Source organism: Heliangelus exortis, chromosome 1 (assembly GCF_036169615.1).
Source record: "Heliangelus exortis chromosome 1, bHelExo1.hap1, whole genome shotgun sequence".
Classification (NCBI taxonomy): Eukaryota; Metazoa; Chordata; class Aves; order Apodiformes; family Trochilidae; genus Heliangelus; species Heliangelus exortis.
Genome location: NC_092422.1, coordinates 177,289,960 through 177,307,648, shown reverse-complemented (window position 1 = coordinate 177,307,648; position 17,689 = coordinate 177,289,960). Strand labels below are relative to the sequence as shown.

General features: G+C 44.0%; 1 protein-coding gene across 6 annotated transcripts in view; it reads right to left on the bottom strand.

The window, feature by feature from the left end:
* Nucleotides 1–4,767, bottom strand: part of PLXNB2 (plexin B2) — a 245,303-nt gene extending 240,536 nt beyond the window's left edge. For 2 of the 6 annotated variants that reach the window (XM_071733789.1, XM_071733786.1), the window contains exon 1: nucleotides 4,658–4,752. The gene's annotated coding sequence lies outside the window, so the exon portion shown is untranslated. Of the gene's footprint in view, nucleotides 1–4,246; nucleotides 4,378–4,657 lie in introns of those variants that run through there. The other 4 variants (XM_071733788.1, XM_071733785.1, XM_071733787.1 and 1 more) reach the window with 3 other exon arrangements.
* Between the last annotated feature and the right edge of the window lie 12,922 nt (nucleotides 4,768–17,689).

Genomic DNA, 17,689 nt, shown 5'->3' with positions numbered 1-17,689 from the left:
TCTTCTGCTGATACATTCCTGGGGATGAACTCTGCCTCATGCTACAGTGGCCTCAGACTGAGCAATTGAGCAGGGGATGGTTATCAAGTTAGCTCTGGGTTTCACTTTAATCATCATTACTGATGTTTGTTAAGCTCACGCACTTCTGGATGTTATGTCAACAACGCAGTCTTCCCTCAACCATCTGAGAATGAAACTTAAGAGAGATACAAAAGTTATGTATTACCAGAGGTTTCACTTCAGAGACAGAAGCTGAAAAATACTCTCTTTTAACAGACAAAGAAACAGTCAGCCACCTAGAGAAATAAGTCCTAACCCTGCAAGCTCTCCTGAACAGGTCTCTAGTATGTGATGCTGCTCCAGGGTTTGGGCAAGTACATGCCTTCTTCCTCTTCCATCCATTCTCTGGAGCCTCCAGGGACAAGGACTCCATGGTCTCTTTTTATAGCCAGACCCGAGCAGTTTTGTAGACAGCAAGAGAGCTTTTTGTAACACTAAGCTGCTGATGGTTAGATAAAAGAGCTATCATCAACTCCTTACTTCCACTTCGTCTGCATGAGTTTTGACCAAGCAAAGAGTAGAGGATAAACCACCTACTATGCAAATACTGTTGCTTTTTTTTAAACAGACACCCCATCAGTGACCTACTCAAGCTGTGTTATATTTTTTAAGAAGGATTAACAGACCAATGTCAAGTCTAAGCCAGCCTCATATTTAAAGAAAACTCTTAAATAGTCCACTAATTCTAGTTACCCTGGCTTCAATGGCCTTTCTTCTTTTTTTTTTTTTTTCATTCTAATGGTAGTCATTTAATTAGAAGATGGCCTCCCTCACTGTAAGCTGAGCTTTACAACTTCCCATGGTGCATGAGAAAACCTGCAAAAGACAAAATGCATATACCCACTACTGAGTTAAAGTAAGAGATAAAGGTAGAGAAGCAGAAGGAACACCACATTGGGGTTGTTTGTTTACTTAATTCCATATTAATTACTTAGACTCTCATCTCACTAACAGCTGTGCAGGTGATAACTTTGCCTCAAGAAGGACCTACAGTTTTTGTTTGCATAGATCAAGTACATTTAATCAAGAGCACATTAGCTCATCAACACATTGGATCTGATGAGGAACTGTGTAAGTGACAATGGCAAGCTATTTTGGTGAATATTCATTATATCTCTGTGGAACAGTCTGGCTGGAGGAAAGTGAGAACAAATGACAGTAAAAGAACCATAGGAAATACTTTACTGGCAGTTAACTTTGCCATTAACTGCTTGCTGGCAAGAGCTTAAGTTGCAAACAAGTTGCAAACCCCCATTCAAGCTTGGTACCTTAATTTTACAGTTTTAATTCCATATTCAGAATATTACATTACTGTAATAAATATTTTCATTCAGTGCTTCATCCAATAAATAATTCAAAAGTGTAAGAAAATTTCCAAATTATAGCCATTACATAATACAAATGCTTAGTATTACATCTTCTTAACAGCAAATGAATGTGCAAACCACTTTCTGAAAATTAAGCTAGAATCCAAACCCATCACCAACAAGTCACTGGAATTTTTTTGTTCTTAATAGGCATTCATGAAGAGTTCTCCCTTCAAAACGTAATTTGTTCCAAGGGAGCTCCTGTGCGCAAGGCAAAGAGCTTCCAGTTTTATAGAGCTATCTAAAGCCTTTATCACCACTTCCAACAACATCTGTAGAAAAATTCAGGCAGAAAAGGGCTGTGCCCTTAGTGAGGATATTTCACATAACAGGTCTTTAGGTTAGATGGATGAAGCAAGAGTTAGCTAAAAGAAAAAGAATCCCTTACTAATTACCAGAATGGATGAAGGAGGTAGAGAGGAAGAGGATGGCCATACAGGTGCACTCTCTTCTAAGTCCTTCTGAAATCCAGAGCCTGAGATTCTATGGCTGACCTACCAAGAAGGTCACACAACTTCTTATTGTGCAGAGCTGCCTCTCCACTGCTGCTGCCCGCTGAAACATGGCACAAGGTCGTTTACTGGAGTCACATTTGCCATTTCAGAAGAATGTAGGAGCTTACAGGATGTGGTTCACAATTGCAGCTTGATGTAGCTGATCCCAGGACTTTGCCTAGTCCCTCTGTCAGGGCAGAGGCTAGAACAGAAGGTTCATGCTACTGGACCTCACAGCATTACACACCAACATGAACAGCCATAAAAAGCAGTTTACATTCATATGCCAGGCTATAAACTCTGTCAGATTCAAAGTTCAGTAGAAAACAAGAATGAAAGGCAGAGTAAAGTCTGGCAAAGGGACTGGATGAAACAGCTGGATGTTTCTGCTCCTAGAACGCAAGTCAGTGTTAACAAGTGTATTAACTGTGCTATCCTTCCCATATCATCAATGTTCCAGGGGTATTAAAGAAGTCTGATTATCCAAACTGTTGCAACAGACTATCACAAGCATTCAGAGCTTCAGGGTTCATTTTACTACACAACTCAGCATCACATTTTGATGGGTTGATACTAGCTTCCTGTAGTTATATCAGATTCTTTTAAAAGCTTTTTGTACCAGAAACTGTCCTTCAAGCTCCTTTCCTAAACACCACCACTAATTACTTTCTGTGCTGGCTTAAGTAGTATATTCTTTAAAAGATAATTTTCTATTTCATGTGCAATCAGACTAGGTTCCCTCTGGGACTTAGAGACCCACAAGTATTCAAGGCAAGAAAGACAAGCCATGCCAGGCTCGGAAGCAGACTTCCTCCCTTTTGTTTTGGCTGGAAGCATACTCTGCTCTGGCTTTTCCATTGCAGGTGGCAGCCCCAGTACCCAAGCGTGCCGGATCTGTCTCGAAACTCAAAAGGCAGGCTGGGCATTAAGCACCAGCTCAATGTGCATGTGTAATCTCACTCCCTGGATCAGAGGGAATGGGTGACCCAGCTGATTGCCTACAGCATGGTACACAACTCTGCTCCTGCAGAGCCAGTTATATATTTCAACCTTTGGAAAGAAAAAATAATAATAAAAAAAAGAATGTTCAAACCATCTTTGGACTTGATGCCTTCAGAAAAGAACTGTAAAGCAAGCTGAAGCCAATCCTAGGTACATACCAGCAGCCTATTACTTACCAACCTTTGCTTCCTTCTAGATTCCATTGTAATGAGAACATAAACAGTAAAATCAGCATACACCTCCCTTGAATGAACTACCTATTCAGAGTTCCCTCTGGTGTTCAATCAGCTAATCATCACATTCAAGGTAACCAGGTTGGTTACAAAAGCACCAAGTTCCTTTACAAACAAGTTATCTCTTGATAACAAGCTCAGTGATAGAGACGGGTCTGGAGTGTTATTTGTGGACCACAAAGGCAACTCTATTTTCCATGAGAGTTGAGAGACGTGATAAACTTATACTTTCTTCTTTGTATATTTACTCGAGGGTCTTACTAACCCAGAATGACCCAAATTGTTATTGATCCCTTCTCTCAGCGGGTAGCACCGAGACTGACACAGCCTGGGAGAAGGCAAAGTCACAAGTCACAGGTACAGCCCAGCTAAACGGGGAAGGCAGAGGTGTCCTGCAGCTCCCGAATAGCTACGCCTTGAGTCATAAGCCTTTCCAGCCTCGCACTTTCATTCGCCTGCACGGAACACGAGCGAAGTACAGCATATCTAATTAACAGTTTGGAAAGAAAGTTTAAAGCTGCCTCTGCAAAGAGACAAAACGCGTTTGCAGGAATACCCAGACTTGCTCACAAGCCGACGGTGGGAAGGCGGAGCGAGGAGCCGGCGCCGGGCTCAGGCGAGCGGCGGCAGCGGGGCTGCTGACCCCCGCCGGGCCGCGGGGATTGCGAAACTCCCGCGGAGAGCGGCCACCCCCCCCCCACACACACACAGCGGGGCTGCGCTCCGCGGGCGAGCAGTAGGGAGAGATCCGCCGGCACCCGGCGCTCCGGGCCGCCGGGCGGAGCCGCCGCCCCGCGCCCTCCCCTGGCCCTGCGCTGTGGCTTGGGAACGGCGCTCCGAGTCCGGAGCCGCCACTTGGGAGTCCCTTAACCAAAACCATCTGGGGAGCGGGCAGCGCGGCGGAAGCCCCCTCCGCCCCGGCCCCCGCCGCCCAGCCCTGGGGGCCGCAGCCGAGGAGGGGGGAAGTTGCTCTGCCTGCAGTTCAGGGGCTCCCGAGGGTGGGAGAGCGGGGGGACCCCGCCGCGAAATCCGCCTTCCCCTCCTCCCCCCATCCCGAGGCGCGCAGCGGCAGGGCTGGGGGCTGCGTTACCTTCAACAGGTGCAGGCGCCGGCGAGAGGGAGCCCGGAGGGAGCCCCGCGGGCGCGGACCGTCCGAGTTGCCCGAGCAGGAGCGGCGGCGGCCGGGAGCCCGGGGCGGGCGGCGGCGGGCTGGGCAGAGGCGCTACGGCAGCCCCCGGCGGCCGCCCCTGCTCCCGCCGGGCCCCGCCGCCGCCACAGCAGCCGGAGTCAGTGCAAAGGCAGCGGCGGCTGCGGCCACCTCCGAGAGGAAGGAGGAGAGCGGCAGAAAGAGAGGGAGGGAGGGAGGGGAAGGCAGGGAGAGAGAGGAGAGAAACCGCCTCGAGAGAATAATCATCACATGACGGTCGCGATCCGCCGCCGCCCCCCGACAGCCCGAGTCTACGCCGGGGAGCCAGGGAAAAGCTGCGAGGAGGGGACACACCTGTAGGCGCAGCACATATCCGCTGTGAGCACAATGCGAGACAGGAAACTGAAAAAACAGCCCAGGGAAGGAGAGAGGCTCCCGTTCGTCCCTCCTTCCCTCCCTCCCTCTGTCCTCCTCCTCCTCCTCCTCCTCTCTCCACCCCCTTCCCCCGGTCAGGATCCGCTTGCAGCGCTGTCTCATACAGGGAGATCTAGGCGGAGGGCCGGGAGGAGGCAGGAGCTGCACTTTCTATCCCTTTTCCTTTCCCTGTCTCCGCTTTGTTTTGCCCGCCAGGCAGAGCCGGCGAGGCGGAGTGCGGCCACCCGCGGGGCCGAGTTATCCCGGGAGCCCCGAGCTGGGGGCGCGCCGAGCTCCGTCGGGCAGCTCGGTCCGGGCCGGGGACGGCCGCTCCAGTGGCGGGAGCTGCGAGTCCACAGCCACCCGTGGGCGGGCAGCGGCGGCGGGACTGCCGGGGAGGTGCAGCCCGGCCGCCCGGGCAGCATGGACTCGCTTCTGGGGCCGGTGCTGGTCTCCGCGTCACTCGCCAACGGACCGGGAAGGCACCATTGAGGAAGCTTCTCCCTGCTGTTCCGTAGCTGAAGGCCTTGGGTACCTGGTGTATTCCGGTGGTGCTTTGGGGACACTCCTGGATATATAAGGGGCAGCCCCTCATCCCCTGAGCACAGGCTGATGGGCTTCGAGAGCTCACCTCTCTTCCTGCCCTGTCCTTGAGGGGCCCAAAATATGAAATCGCCAACATTTTTACTGGATTTGAAGTATTCCAGGGTTTATACCTCTCAGGTAGAGTTTACATTTAATCACAATTAAAGTCTTTTTCTCCCTCTCAGGCACTCTGATAAAAAGCCTGTGTGCAAATTTCTTTCTGTCTTCCCCCAGAAACATGCCAACAGGAGTTAATGCAAAGCCTTCACCCTGCCCATGTGTAAACACAGCATCACCTTGCTTTAGCATCATAATCTCCACATTCAAATGTCAAATTTGTTTCAACTGCAAGTAATGTAGGGACAATCTGTAAAAAAGGGATGACTTAAAAGAATGGCTCAGGTAAGCTTTGGGCAAGCTGTTTAGACTTCATAGGTAATTTTTCATCAGATGTGGGCCAGCAAGATTGCAGGGAGTAATTAAAGAGCTGCTGTTGGCACTTTGAGTGCACCTTTATTAAATGCTGTGTGTGTTGGGCTTCCAGAAGAGAGCTGGTCAGAAAGCCATGCTTCTCAAACAGCACCCGGAAGTTGCTGCAAAGTTGTCACTGCATCTGAGAACAGCAACAACTACGAAATAAATAAAAATCAGCTCCAAAACCTGCAGAAGAGTAAAAGTGAGAAGCCTTTGGATCATTAAGTGGCTTTCAGACCTTGGCTGTGCAAAGTGCCACCACAGTCTTAGCAGTGGTTTGAGACCATTCAAATATAATATGGAGTTTTGTGGGGGTTTCCCTCTGGAGCTGCAGTCAGGACACAGGCTCTGTGCTGTCTAGGTCTCACCAGTCTGGCCTGGTTTTTGTGCTCACTTCCACCCAAAGGCCCTTGTTTGTTTGCTTCCTTTCTGCTCTTCACCTGACTGGGCTGAGTCACTGTAAGATGAGAAAGACCTACTCTGCTGTAGTTGTGGAGTGTTTTAGAAGATCTGGATCCCCAGTCTGTACCTTTTCACTTGCTAGAAGGGAGGAGGGGAATCTGAAGAGATGGGACTTCCCTAGGAAAATTGGGTTAGTCACATCCCGCAGGCCCTGGGAAGGATCCAGAATGGAGAAACTCACAGGCTGCTAATGGGCTTGGTAAGACTTCACTTTCCAGGCTGTTTTTTCAAGGACTGGGCTTCTGGCCAGATTGTGCCCAAATTTTTGGCAGAATGCCCTGGAATTACCGGCTGGGTGGCTCTTCTTGTGCCCTGGCTTGTGAATCCTGGCCTCCCTGCGTGCTCTGCCCTAAGGGCTGCTGCTGGGGGCTCTGTCACTTGTGGTCATCATTGTCATCACCCCCCCCTCCACACCTTCTTCCCCCAACTGCTTTGAACCTTGTGATTCACTCACCCTGTTGGGGAAGGGAGCCCCAGTAGTGTCCCCACACCTGATTCATGCAGTGGCCACAGACCAGGGCTGTACTTGCTGTACTCCTGCTGTCTCATGGTGGCTGTCCCCAGGCTAAATCTAAGCCTTAGCCCCCTCCCTGCACACCACATGGTTTCTTCTGGCTGGAGCAGTTTCCTCTCTTTCTGGTTGCTCTGGCCTTGTAACAGGTTTGGTGTTTTTTCAGAAACCTGCCTGTGGACATGCACAGAGCCAGAGCAATGGTGACAGTTTATTTAATTCAAAAGAGGAGGTGGTGGAGTGAAGCTGTGCTGAATCCTCATCCAGTCTGTAACAATTACCTGCTGTGCACTTGACCTTGCTAAGTGTGACAGGGTTTATGAAGCTGAACTAGAGCTTGAGGTAGCCACACAGCATCCCATCCTAGGACAGCTGTCTTCTCTGCTAACCCTTTCAAGTTCCTGTTCTGCCAGGTTCATGTGGATGTGCTAAGGCAGCAGCATGGCATATCAGCCTATGCTTCTTCCAGCTGGGACACAAATATATGTTGCAGCACTTCTGTTACTGAATTAAATGCTGAATTCGGCACTTAGCCCTCTTGTGAAGGTGCCAAGAGTTTACAAGATGGTCTTCTGCCTCCCATCAGTCCTTCCTTGTCTTGGAGACATGTTGTCTTTCTTTTCCACAGAGAAGTATGTGAAATGGGGAGATACCTCTCTAGTGAACCCTGAGAAACAGCTGTACATCAAAACCTGCTATTTGTAGCTGGAGGATTATTCCCCTCCCTTATTGCCACCCAAAGAAAAAGAAAAAAAGAGAGGTCAAAACAAAATCCTAAATGCAGAAATGCTTAGAAAAGAGCAACAAGTTAAGAAGTGGGTGATGAACAGCTTCCCAGACTCTGGAGCATCTCCACAGTCAGCATGTCACATATCCACAGTGTGCAGCTCAGGAGGCAAAGCTGAGCTTTCTCCCTCTCCAGTGTAAGAACACAGATAATGGGACTGCATGTGAATAGGACTCTAGTCCAGATTTCAATTTCCTATTTACTTCCTCCCTCTGCACTCCCTCTTTCTCTCCTCACCTTGTTATCACCCATTTATTGTTACATGCATCCCTCTGCTTTTTTTTATTATTATTATTTTTTCCCTCTGCCAGTTACTATCTTTTACACTGGGTGCAATTTCTGTGCCTCTCTCCTGCTTTCCTTCCCAGCTCCATCACGTCTCAGTTTTATCTAAGGCTCAGTGATACACAATATCCTTCCTACCGCCAAGACCTTCAAGGCCCATAAAAGAAGAGCTGAATTTCCAGCTGTCATTATTAAAAACACCTTGTTCCACGAGCAACTGAACTAATGAAGCTGGGTTTCCTGTGGCTTTGTGTCTATCTCACTCATTGCTGTAACTCATCTCATGTGTCCTTTTTCTTTCCCCTCTGATGTGACATCTCTTCTCAGTGGTGATGTGCAGCAGCCGCTGTTGCTGGTCCGGAGCAGCGTGTTTGCTGCCTGCACTGCTGGGGTGACTGGCTGCTGCCAAGCACAGCCTCAACAGCTCAGTTCCTTCTGCATCTCTGTTGGAAAGCTAATTTGAGTCTCTAGTCAGTGATGCTCACAAACCCCTGGGAACTTAATTATATTTGAGGCTTCTACCTCTTTTATTCATTTGTTTGCAACTAGCCAATGTGTTCTGACATTTTTATGGGGGACTGATGGGCAGATAAACAGCCAGATGACTGATTATCGGCCTCTAGAAAGGAAGGTTGTTGCCCTGTGGTCATGGAGATAGCCTGAGAGCAACACAAGCAGCTAAAAAAGCAGCTCAAATCCTTTAAAATGATTGAACTTGTACTTTCTTTGTGCAGAAAATTTTTATAGTCCATGGGCCCACATGTCCAAGTAACCCCTTTACTACATCCTGCTTGAGGATGTTCAGCATCTCTGCTTTCTTCTGAAAGGTGTGGAGGGGGAGGAAAGGAGAAAGGATTCTTCCTCATGTGAGTAGCAATGTATCTACTGTTCCAGGCAGCAGCTGAAGTTAATATCCAGTTCCCTGTAGCCTTTGTTGGATATTTCTACCAATACCAAAAATGCAAAAAGCACAAAAAATAAAACACTTCTGGAATGGCTTTAGTCTCTTGGTTAAGATATACACAAAGGCTCTATCAGACTCTTTAACCCTCAGTCAGCTACCTTTGGTTCCGACAGGACACCACATTGTCATCTGTTAGTGACTAAGGTCACTCAAATGTTCATATTTATTTTTTTACAGTCCATAAATCACCCTGGGATCTACTTTTTCTGGATGAAAAGTGCCAGATAAATCTAAAGTGTTATTATTCAATTTGTGAAATGTCACTGCTCACATCCTGACTTTCATGCCCTTTGCACCAAACCCACTTGGCAGACTTTTTGGTTTTTTTTAATTGACAGATTTCTCAGTGCCCATATTCTGACAATCCAGGAAAAAATGTTTAAGTATAATACAATGTAAAGTTAATTGTACAATTCCTTTCTTTTTTTTTTTTTTTTTTCTTTGATGCTGAAAGATACTTGAAACACCCAGAGCAGGTGTTTCTGTCTTTTCTGACCAGCCCTCACTTGATACATTTCTTTACCTCTGTGCAAAATGTTACCAAGTCAGAATTTTGCTTCAGTTTAGTTTAGCAGACACTTTGCACATACTTTGCTACAGGTATAAATTGCTACACAAAGGTATGAGATGATAGAAAACCAGCAGGCCCTGGATACTATTTCCACCTGGAATCTAGAGGAAACCTTAGAGGATTGGGTGCAATGTCTGTGTGCATCTGTGGAACTATTGCAAGCAGCAGCCCCCAGTCACCACTTGTGTTCTAATGTTGCCCTCCTTGTATCTGGCTGTGTGTGGGACTGATCAAGAGGTCCTTGGGTAATGAAGTGGTTCACATGAGCAATGCTTTTTTAGTGCTACCCTGAATTTTATGAGGAATTATTAAAAAAAAAAAAAAAAAAAAAAAAAAAAAAAAAATTCAGCAGGAAGGTCACTGTTGTTTCAAAATGCAGATAACATGAAAATAAATGTAAAAAGTTGACAAGTAATATTTAGCCCTGCCCTTTTTCTTCCTCCTCCTTCTTTGTTTAACTAGACCCTTCACAAACACACACACACACCTGTATATATATATATATATATATATAAACCAGACAAACCAGCATTTCCAACTTTAATTAAGGCAGCTGCTTAGCTAAGTTCCAAAGCCACTTCTCTGCTATGATGAAATAACCATTTATTTTAACCCCAGCCAATATACTTACAGTCAATGGAATTGCTAATTCTGAGACTGGTAGGAGAACTGGGTATTGGAATTAATTAACTGCCATGAGTGCTGCTATAAATATATCTATATTGTAGAAAAAAATAATAGAATCACATCTACTAGTATTTGAACCAGTTTTGTTATGGAGAGCTAGGCTGTGGGAAGACAATTACAAGTAAGTGCATGATTACAGTGTTCAGAAATGAAAAATATTGAACTATATTATGCTAGAAATAATGCACCTTTTACATCAGTAACCTCAGATATTGTATAATTAATATTTTTACAAACATATATCGCAGAAATATTACATTCAGCTAAAATAGTAGGAGTTTAATATGGTATAGCAAATTTAGAGCAGCATTTATGATTTTAAAAGACTTAGACCAATCAGAATTCACAGTGACACATCAGTAAAGATAGAAAAATAAAGTATTGACTACTAACACAGGGGCTGTATTTTGCCTTTTTTATTTGTAGGAAGATTTCCAAGATAATATGGGTATTTTAAATGACTAGCTGAGCCTCCATCATGTAATGGCAACTAATCAATAAATCATGTGTCATTGTTGTGGCTCCACATGTCAAATAACTGCATTTTAGTGCCTGTATTTATAGGTTTTCAGGATTTTTTGTTGTTGTTGTATGTTTCTAGCTCATTAGCCCTGAATTTAAAAGTGGTTGTTTTCATGTCAATGAAATTGGTAGAAAAATCACATCTTATCTCTTTCTGCCACAGGGAGGAGATGGAATGGGGTAATCAACGGGAAACTTCTGTTACTTAACACTGCTTGCTACCCCATGTGGGTTTACTGAAGCAGCTTTTCCTCACGAGCAATGTGAAAAATAAATATGCAGCATCCTGCTAGACACACTGGACATTCTGATGCTCATGGGAGATGGTAAAAGGATGAGTGTTTTCAAAAGCAGCTTTTGGCATACATAAATTATGAGGTTTGTACTGAGGCCTGGGACATCCATCTCCAATGATTTTGGTTAGATAACAGCATGAACATAGGCTAATAAAGTCTGATTACTCTGCTTGTCTCTGTTGCTTTTGCCTACCAGAACTTGAGACCACTTTCAATCTGTCATATGAAAATTGACCCCTCTCAGTAGGTGAAGTAGCTGGTCAGTACACATCCAAATTTCTGGCTGAAGAAACCAATTGAAGAAACCATTTTTCAGCATATAGCTGAAAAAGCATCTGTGATCTCCTCTTGCCATTAATCACATTTTGAGCACCTTTGCCACTGTGTCAAAGTATATAAATAAATGTCCTTGATGAAGGCAGTTGGTTCACTTGGACCCAGGCCAGAATAAAGCAGTCTTTGTCCTCAGAGAGAGTTGCTACAAAAAACTGGCCAAAATGCAGTTCCTGTCTTTTGTCCACAGTAAACACCCCTCATTCATCAGGATATTGCAAAATCTCAGTCATCTACACATCAGTTTCAAAAATGCCTTTTTTCCCATATTTTAGTTTATTAGAAGATTAAGTTACTTTCTTCTGGACAATGATTCAGGATGTAATAACCCCCATGTTCATCACAGACATGTCAGATAGCTGGAAGCCATGCAATCTGAGGTGAATTGTGAGGGTTTCTGCAAGTACAAAACCCAGATGCTTTGTTTTCTGGTGGCTCTGGTTTATGTATGTGTGCATATATATATGTGTATGTGTGTGTGTATATATATATATATATATGTGCAGTGAATCTGTGCTGGTATTCCTTCCCTGAATGAAGTGTAGAAATCCTGGGTCTTCACTTTAAAACTGATTGATAGTTGAGGCTGCAGCTATATTTCACTCTAATAATTCTTGCAGAAACTCCTTGCTCCTCTGAGACAATGCAGAACATAAAGCCCAGTATAAAATTTGAGAGAATTGAACAAAATCCAGTCAAATCAAAACAACTACAAAACTATCTTGCACAGTGGCTCAGGCAAATCAGGAATTTGATCATCTTTTAGATAGTTCTGAATGTTTCTTCCTGTTAAGAAAACTTCTCTGCTTCAGTATGGCTCAGTTCAGATTTCTCTAAGAAAGGATTCCTCCTTTTTTGGAATCCAGGTTGAGATCCTCGGCCATAGCTATGGTGGTGCCTCTTTCCAAGGCTCTTCACACAGAGACACTGTTGCAGGAGTGGTGCAGAAGCTGGTACAGAAGTCCAGCATCAGTGTCCCTCTGTGACACGTGGTCTTTCTGCTGGGACCACCTCTATTGTACTACCTCATGCATGGAGGTTCACAGATCTACAGGGCTGGAAAGGACCTCTGAGACATCAAATACACACCCCTGACTTGGAGCAGTATCATCTATGTCTATAGGTAACATCTGATGTGTTTGCCCATGTTCTAAAAATCTCCATTGATGGAGGTCTGAGCATTTTGCAGGCTGGCTATCTACAGCTTAACTGTTACCATATTCCTTGCATCCCAGGTGAACCTTCATGAAGACATAAAACTTTGCTCCTTATGCTAACAAGGATGCTGAAAGCAAGTAGTTTGTTCTTGCTTCTTCACAAAACCCCTTGATGCATTTGAAAATTCTGATTTTATCTTCTCTAAGCCTTCCTTTCTTTACAGTCCATCTCCACCATTCATTTAATCTTCTCATGTATACTGAATTTTCTGGATCTCTGGTTAATTTCTGTACTTGTGTAGGTGGGCAGCTTTGTCCTGTAATTGCAGGTTTTGACACTGGCCATGATCCTTCAGCTGAGCTCTTACCAGCAGGTAATGCAGTGGAAAGATCACCTGAGGTGATCTGCAAGTTGTGCTGTCACACTTGGAAGTGTGAGCTAAAAGAGAAAAGAGCTATGAAGAAAATGTTGCACTGAAACGGAGGAGAATGGAACCATGCTGGTAAGGGAAATGCAGACCCTTGCAGTAGAAGGTAACTAAATTTGCTAGTAACTTAAATTAACTAACAAAATAACTATTCGTGAGGATAAACTTCAGTGCCAATAAAGAAAATAAACAAACATAATGTAGAGGTCTAATCAGGTAAAGCTATACTCCTTTTACATGATAGAATTAAGCCAGGTCCTGCTTAGCCTGGTGCCCAAACTAAAATACCCTGTTAGTGCAACTCTACCCCAGTGAGATGAGTCCTGGGGTAGCCATCTCTCATCTCACAGCCTGGAGCCTGAGCAGGGGGTCTGAGACTTGTGTTCATCTGGAGAGATACTAAAGCAGCAAATGGAGCCTGGGGCTGGCAACTCCCAGGTTCCAAATCTTCACTGTGCCTACATTGCCTCTGCCTTTGGCACCTCTCCCGAGCAGCACTCTCAGCATGGTGCTACATAGAAGTGAGCAATTGAACACAGAGCAGCAAATGATGATTAATGAACACCTTGTCTCTCTGTTACACTGTCCTTCCCCTCCCAGTATGTCCTTGATAATTAATTTCTTCAGAGGGATTTCACATTATGGCTAAGCTGGTCCAAGGTTCTTTTCCATGACTGATGGGCCCCATCCCTTTCCCTGCTTTCGGCTATTTGAGCCCCCAGCATCTCATAGTCCAGCTCTGGTACATATGTGACCCAAGAATCAGCCTCTTTTGGGAGACATCCATCTGAAATAACATGAAAAAGTGGTTTTGTTTTTCTTGCTTCTAGAATAGCTGATGAGAATTTTCCCACTGCTGGTTCACCACACCAATTAGAATGGAATGAGGGGGGGGATATAGAAGCAGCAGACCACTGTGCCAGCCTTAACATCCCTTCTTCCTGTTAGTAGGGAAAAGAAGTCATGGGAAGCAATCACCAGGTGTTTCATTTGTGTTTTTTCTTCTGAAATCTGTGTTCTTAACAGTACCTGAGCTCTAGCTCTTACATTCCTCTGGAGTTGCAGCTGTTTGTGCTTGAAGTAGGTGGGTGGCTTAAGAATGAGAATATTACAAAAAGACAATACAATTTAAGTCTATCTTCAATCATCTATTTTTCTTTAAGATTCCTCCCCCAGGCCAGGCCCAGAGCAGAAGTAACTAATGCAGTAGGAGCACTCTCATACTAAGCCTTCTTCATCCCAGCCATCGTGGGGTGTAACAGCCCTGTGCCTGCAAAGTCCTGCTGCCATCCATCTCTCCTGCCTCCATCACTTAGAGGAGAGCAGAGGCAGCAGGTGGGGCATCAGAAGCCAGAAGTCATGCAACATGAGAAATGGCCAGAGAATTGTGACTGACAAGCAGGGGACTTGTAAGAGGAAAATTTTAAAGCCTCATTTCAGTTTTCCTTGTTAGGATCCTGTTAGGCCTCCTGCAACAATGGCAAAGCCAGATACTGTAAGACTGAGGGCTGAATGATGCTCTATTGGGCAATAGAATCCCTCTTTCTCATGTTTTACTTCTGATATTCAGGAAATTTTGTTCTGCATTTTGACTAGAAGAGAAATTGTCATTTGAATAAAACAAAGAAAAACAATCAAACATTTGGCAAATACATTATTTTAGTTGTAAATGTGTTAACTATTTGGAAATGTTGATATATTCTGGCAGGCACAGTGCACACATGTCTGTTATTAGTCACCCAACACATTACATTTGTGATAAATATACTTCTTAAAATAGATTTGCTTAGTCTTTAGAACTTTTGTCTTCTTTATTCAATAAATCTACAGAACTGTAGCAGATGTAGAGACAAAAACTATCTTTGACCTAAGAATGGAATAGTTTGATGGAATTTCAGTAGAGAGATGACTTCTGTGTGTTAACAGCATCATATTCAAAATGGTAACTACCATGGATCATAGCACTGTATTCCAGGCTTATGATAAGTATTGCTATAGAGCACATTTAAATGTAGTTTGGTAAGGAAAGTTAGAAAGAAAAATAACTTTCATCTGCTCCTAAAGCCTTAGGCAGTTTTTGTGGTTTCATATACATTCTTGGTTTTGTCATATTTTCCTGAGGAAATAAAGATTATGCAGTGATGTTTTAGTTTTTTATGTTTCTCCATAACAAATTTGGAACTATGACCTAAATGAGGTTTCATATATATTGAAATTTTGTGGAAATAGGTATAGAGGTAGAAAAAGACAGTTCAGTGTCCTCATAAAGGAAAAATTTGATCTCAGTGAGGTTGTTAAACATCAAGGGATTAAAACAGGAGAGAGGTTTAGGTATGTACAAAAGAGTTCAAATGATTTCTGGCAGTTTTAGACACTGAAAAAAAGCCATAGGGTCAGCTACAAAGCTGACTGATTTTGATGGTTTTGTTACCCTTCTTTCTGTATGAAACATCTCTATGAGAAAGTGAGTGACAGTTGTGTACATTCCACAGAATGAGGGAGACATTTTGCTTCATTTTCAGTTGCTTTGGGTCTTATTCACAATTTACAACCAAAATCTTTTTTCTCTCTGAATGTTTGAGATCTGTGATCCCTGAGAACATGCACAGGTTTGGTCAGGAGTGACTGGTAGAGGAATGGTCTCAGGTCTTGCTCTTATCAATGTTTGCAGCACAGGATATTGATAGCCCAAATGGGAACATTTTTATGGGTTTAAGATGAAGCACATGTGTGTTGGCAGGGTCAGCTCCCTTGAGCTTGGTGTTTCTATAGCTAATGGAGCAGCTCTCAGCTCAGGTGAGGTTGACATGGATGCCTTGCAGAAGGCCTAATTCTCACTGACAGCTGATGTAAACAACTAAGTTTCATGTTGTTTCTATGTTTTCACATGGTGCTTGACTGGGTTATGAGTATCTTTAAATTGGTGCATGGCTTCAATCATGTGAGCTGCAGAAGTCCAAGGTAGAGAGCTAAGTGAAAGGTCTTTTGTGTGTGAAAAACATCGACCTATGCTAACAGCTGATTTCAGCAGCCTCTTCTGTCACACTCCTGTGGCCAGGAGAAGGAAGGGTCTGTCTTCCCTCCAAGAAAATTGCCCCCCTAGTGTTACTATGAGGCAGGGTGAGGAGAGTGAAGAGGAAATTAGTATTTCTTCTCTTTTTCGTCTTTTTGTTCCACTCCAAGCCAATGAATACAGTTGTGCTCCTGTTGGCTGCCTTCTTTGTGTATTAGGCAGAGGGAAATGACAGCCTGCAGTAAAGGAAGGGCTCTTTTCACCAGAAATCATTGAAATTCCCTTATCCTGGCCCTGAACAAGCAAGCAAGGAAACAACAGCAGGAGATAACAGTGATGTGTTGCCAATGGAGGGGAACAGCCACGGAACAATTGATGTGAAAGCTTTCAGCTGAAATCAGCATGTGGCCCATGCAGCCATCCAGCCTGGCCCCCATAGCTGCAGTGAGGTATTTACACCTTGGTCAAAGTAAGAGGAGTGCTAAAAAACCCATGAGAGAATCATTAGACTGTGTTTATTAACAACACAGTGCTTTATCTTCAAAGTGTTGTGCACAATTAACCAAAATATTCAGTAAGAAGAGTAAATGGATAGCATTCATTATCACCCAGTCACTATCTTACAAAACAGATTTAAAGCTATGAGAAGATGCACTTGAAGCCTTGGGAAGGAAGATTTTTAACCTACTGTTTGAACTGCTGCAACAGCATTTTCAACTACTTCATACCACCCTGTCCTTTCGGTCTCTGTTTCACCAGGCAAGAGTTTCCCACAGGGTTGAGAGAGCATTTCAGTGCCCTCTTTTATTACTTCAGGATCTGCCCACGAGGAGCTATAATTATATCAGTTAATTTCATAGATAGACCTGATTACTCTTGGACAGGTTGGGCAGGACTTTGAGCAACCTGGTCTAGTGGGAGGTGTCCTTGTCCATGCATACGGGTTGGAATTAAAATGGTTCCTTCCAGCCCAAACCATTCTATGATTCTACAATTGTCAACACTGTCAGTAATTAGCAGAAATTGTCTAAGTCCAATATTTTATGTGAACATCCTCACTGAGCGTGCTCCTGGCCTCCAGATATAGTGGAAGCTGGGATGGAACCGTGCTTGGTTTGAATATAAAACAGGATGCCTTCTCCAAATTCAGAAAAGGTGGCTATTCAATGGCATTTCGATCAGTCCCTACCTCTGGGGATGAATTTAAGCCACTGGAAGCAGCAAAAGAAATTTATAGCTGGTCCTCCTAGGCAGCCAGATTCCAGTTATTTTCTGATTAGCTACCGAAATGATACATGAAGCCAGACATTCCTACCTGCTTTCACACAACAATACAAAGATTGAAAGACAAAATCAATCCCAGAAAGATAATCCAGATCATGGAGAGAACTTCTAACATAAAACAATTTAGTGGTGCTGTTAGTTTTCTGAGTATTGTCATTTTGGTGAATAAAGAACCTTTCCAAAGTGATTCTGTAATTCACAGGAAAAAGTGACTTCAATGTGGATGCACAACTACCTGTTCCAAGAAATACGGGCAATCTTTTCATCAAGGCTTTTTTTTTTTTTTTTTCCCTCTCTCTTTTTCCCTCCCACCATCACTCTTTTTTCCCCCAAAGAGAACATTGCAAAATGTGGTAGCAAGAGAAAAAATTGGTGAAACTCCAGGTCAACAAGAAGGTCTCATTTCTATTAGATTTGCCAGGAATCTTTAGATTTTTAATTTATTTTTTTGTAAGAGTGGTCTTCTAGTGCTTGCTTCAGTATAAGTCTTTGTAATTTTATACCATTTGAAATAACTGAGCAATCCTTTGGATGTTTTTGATGCTTTCTAAAGAAAATCTATTCATTATAAAGATCACTAGCTCCAGTAAAATTGAGACTCACACAGAAGTAT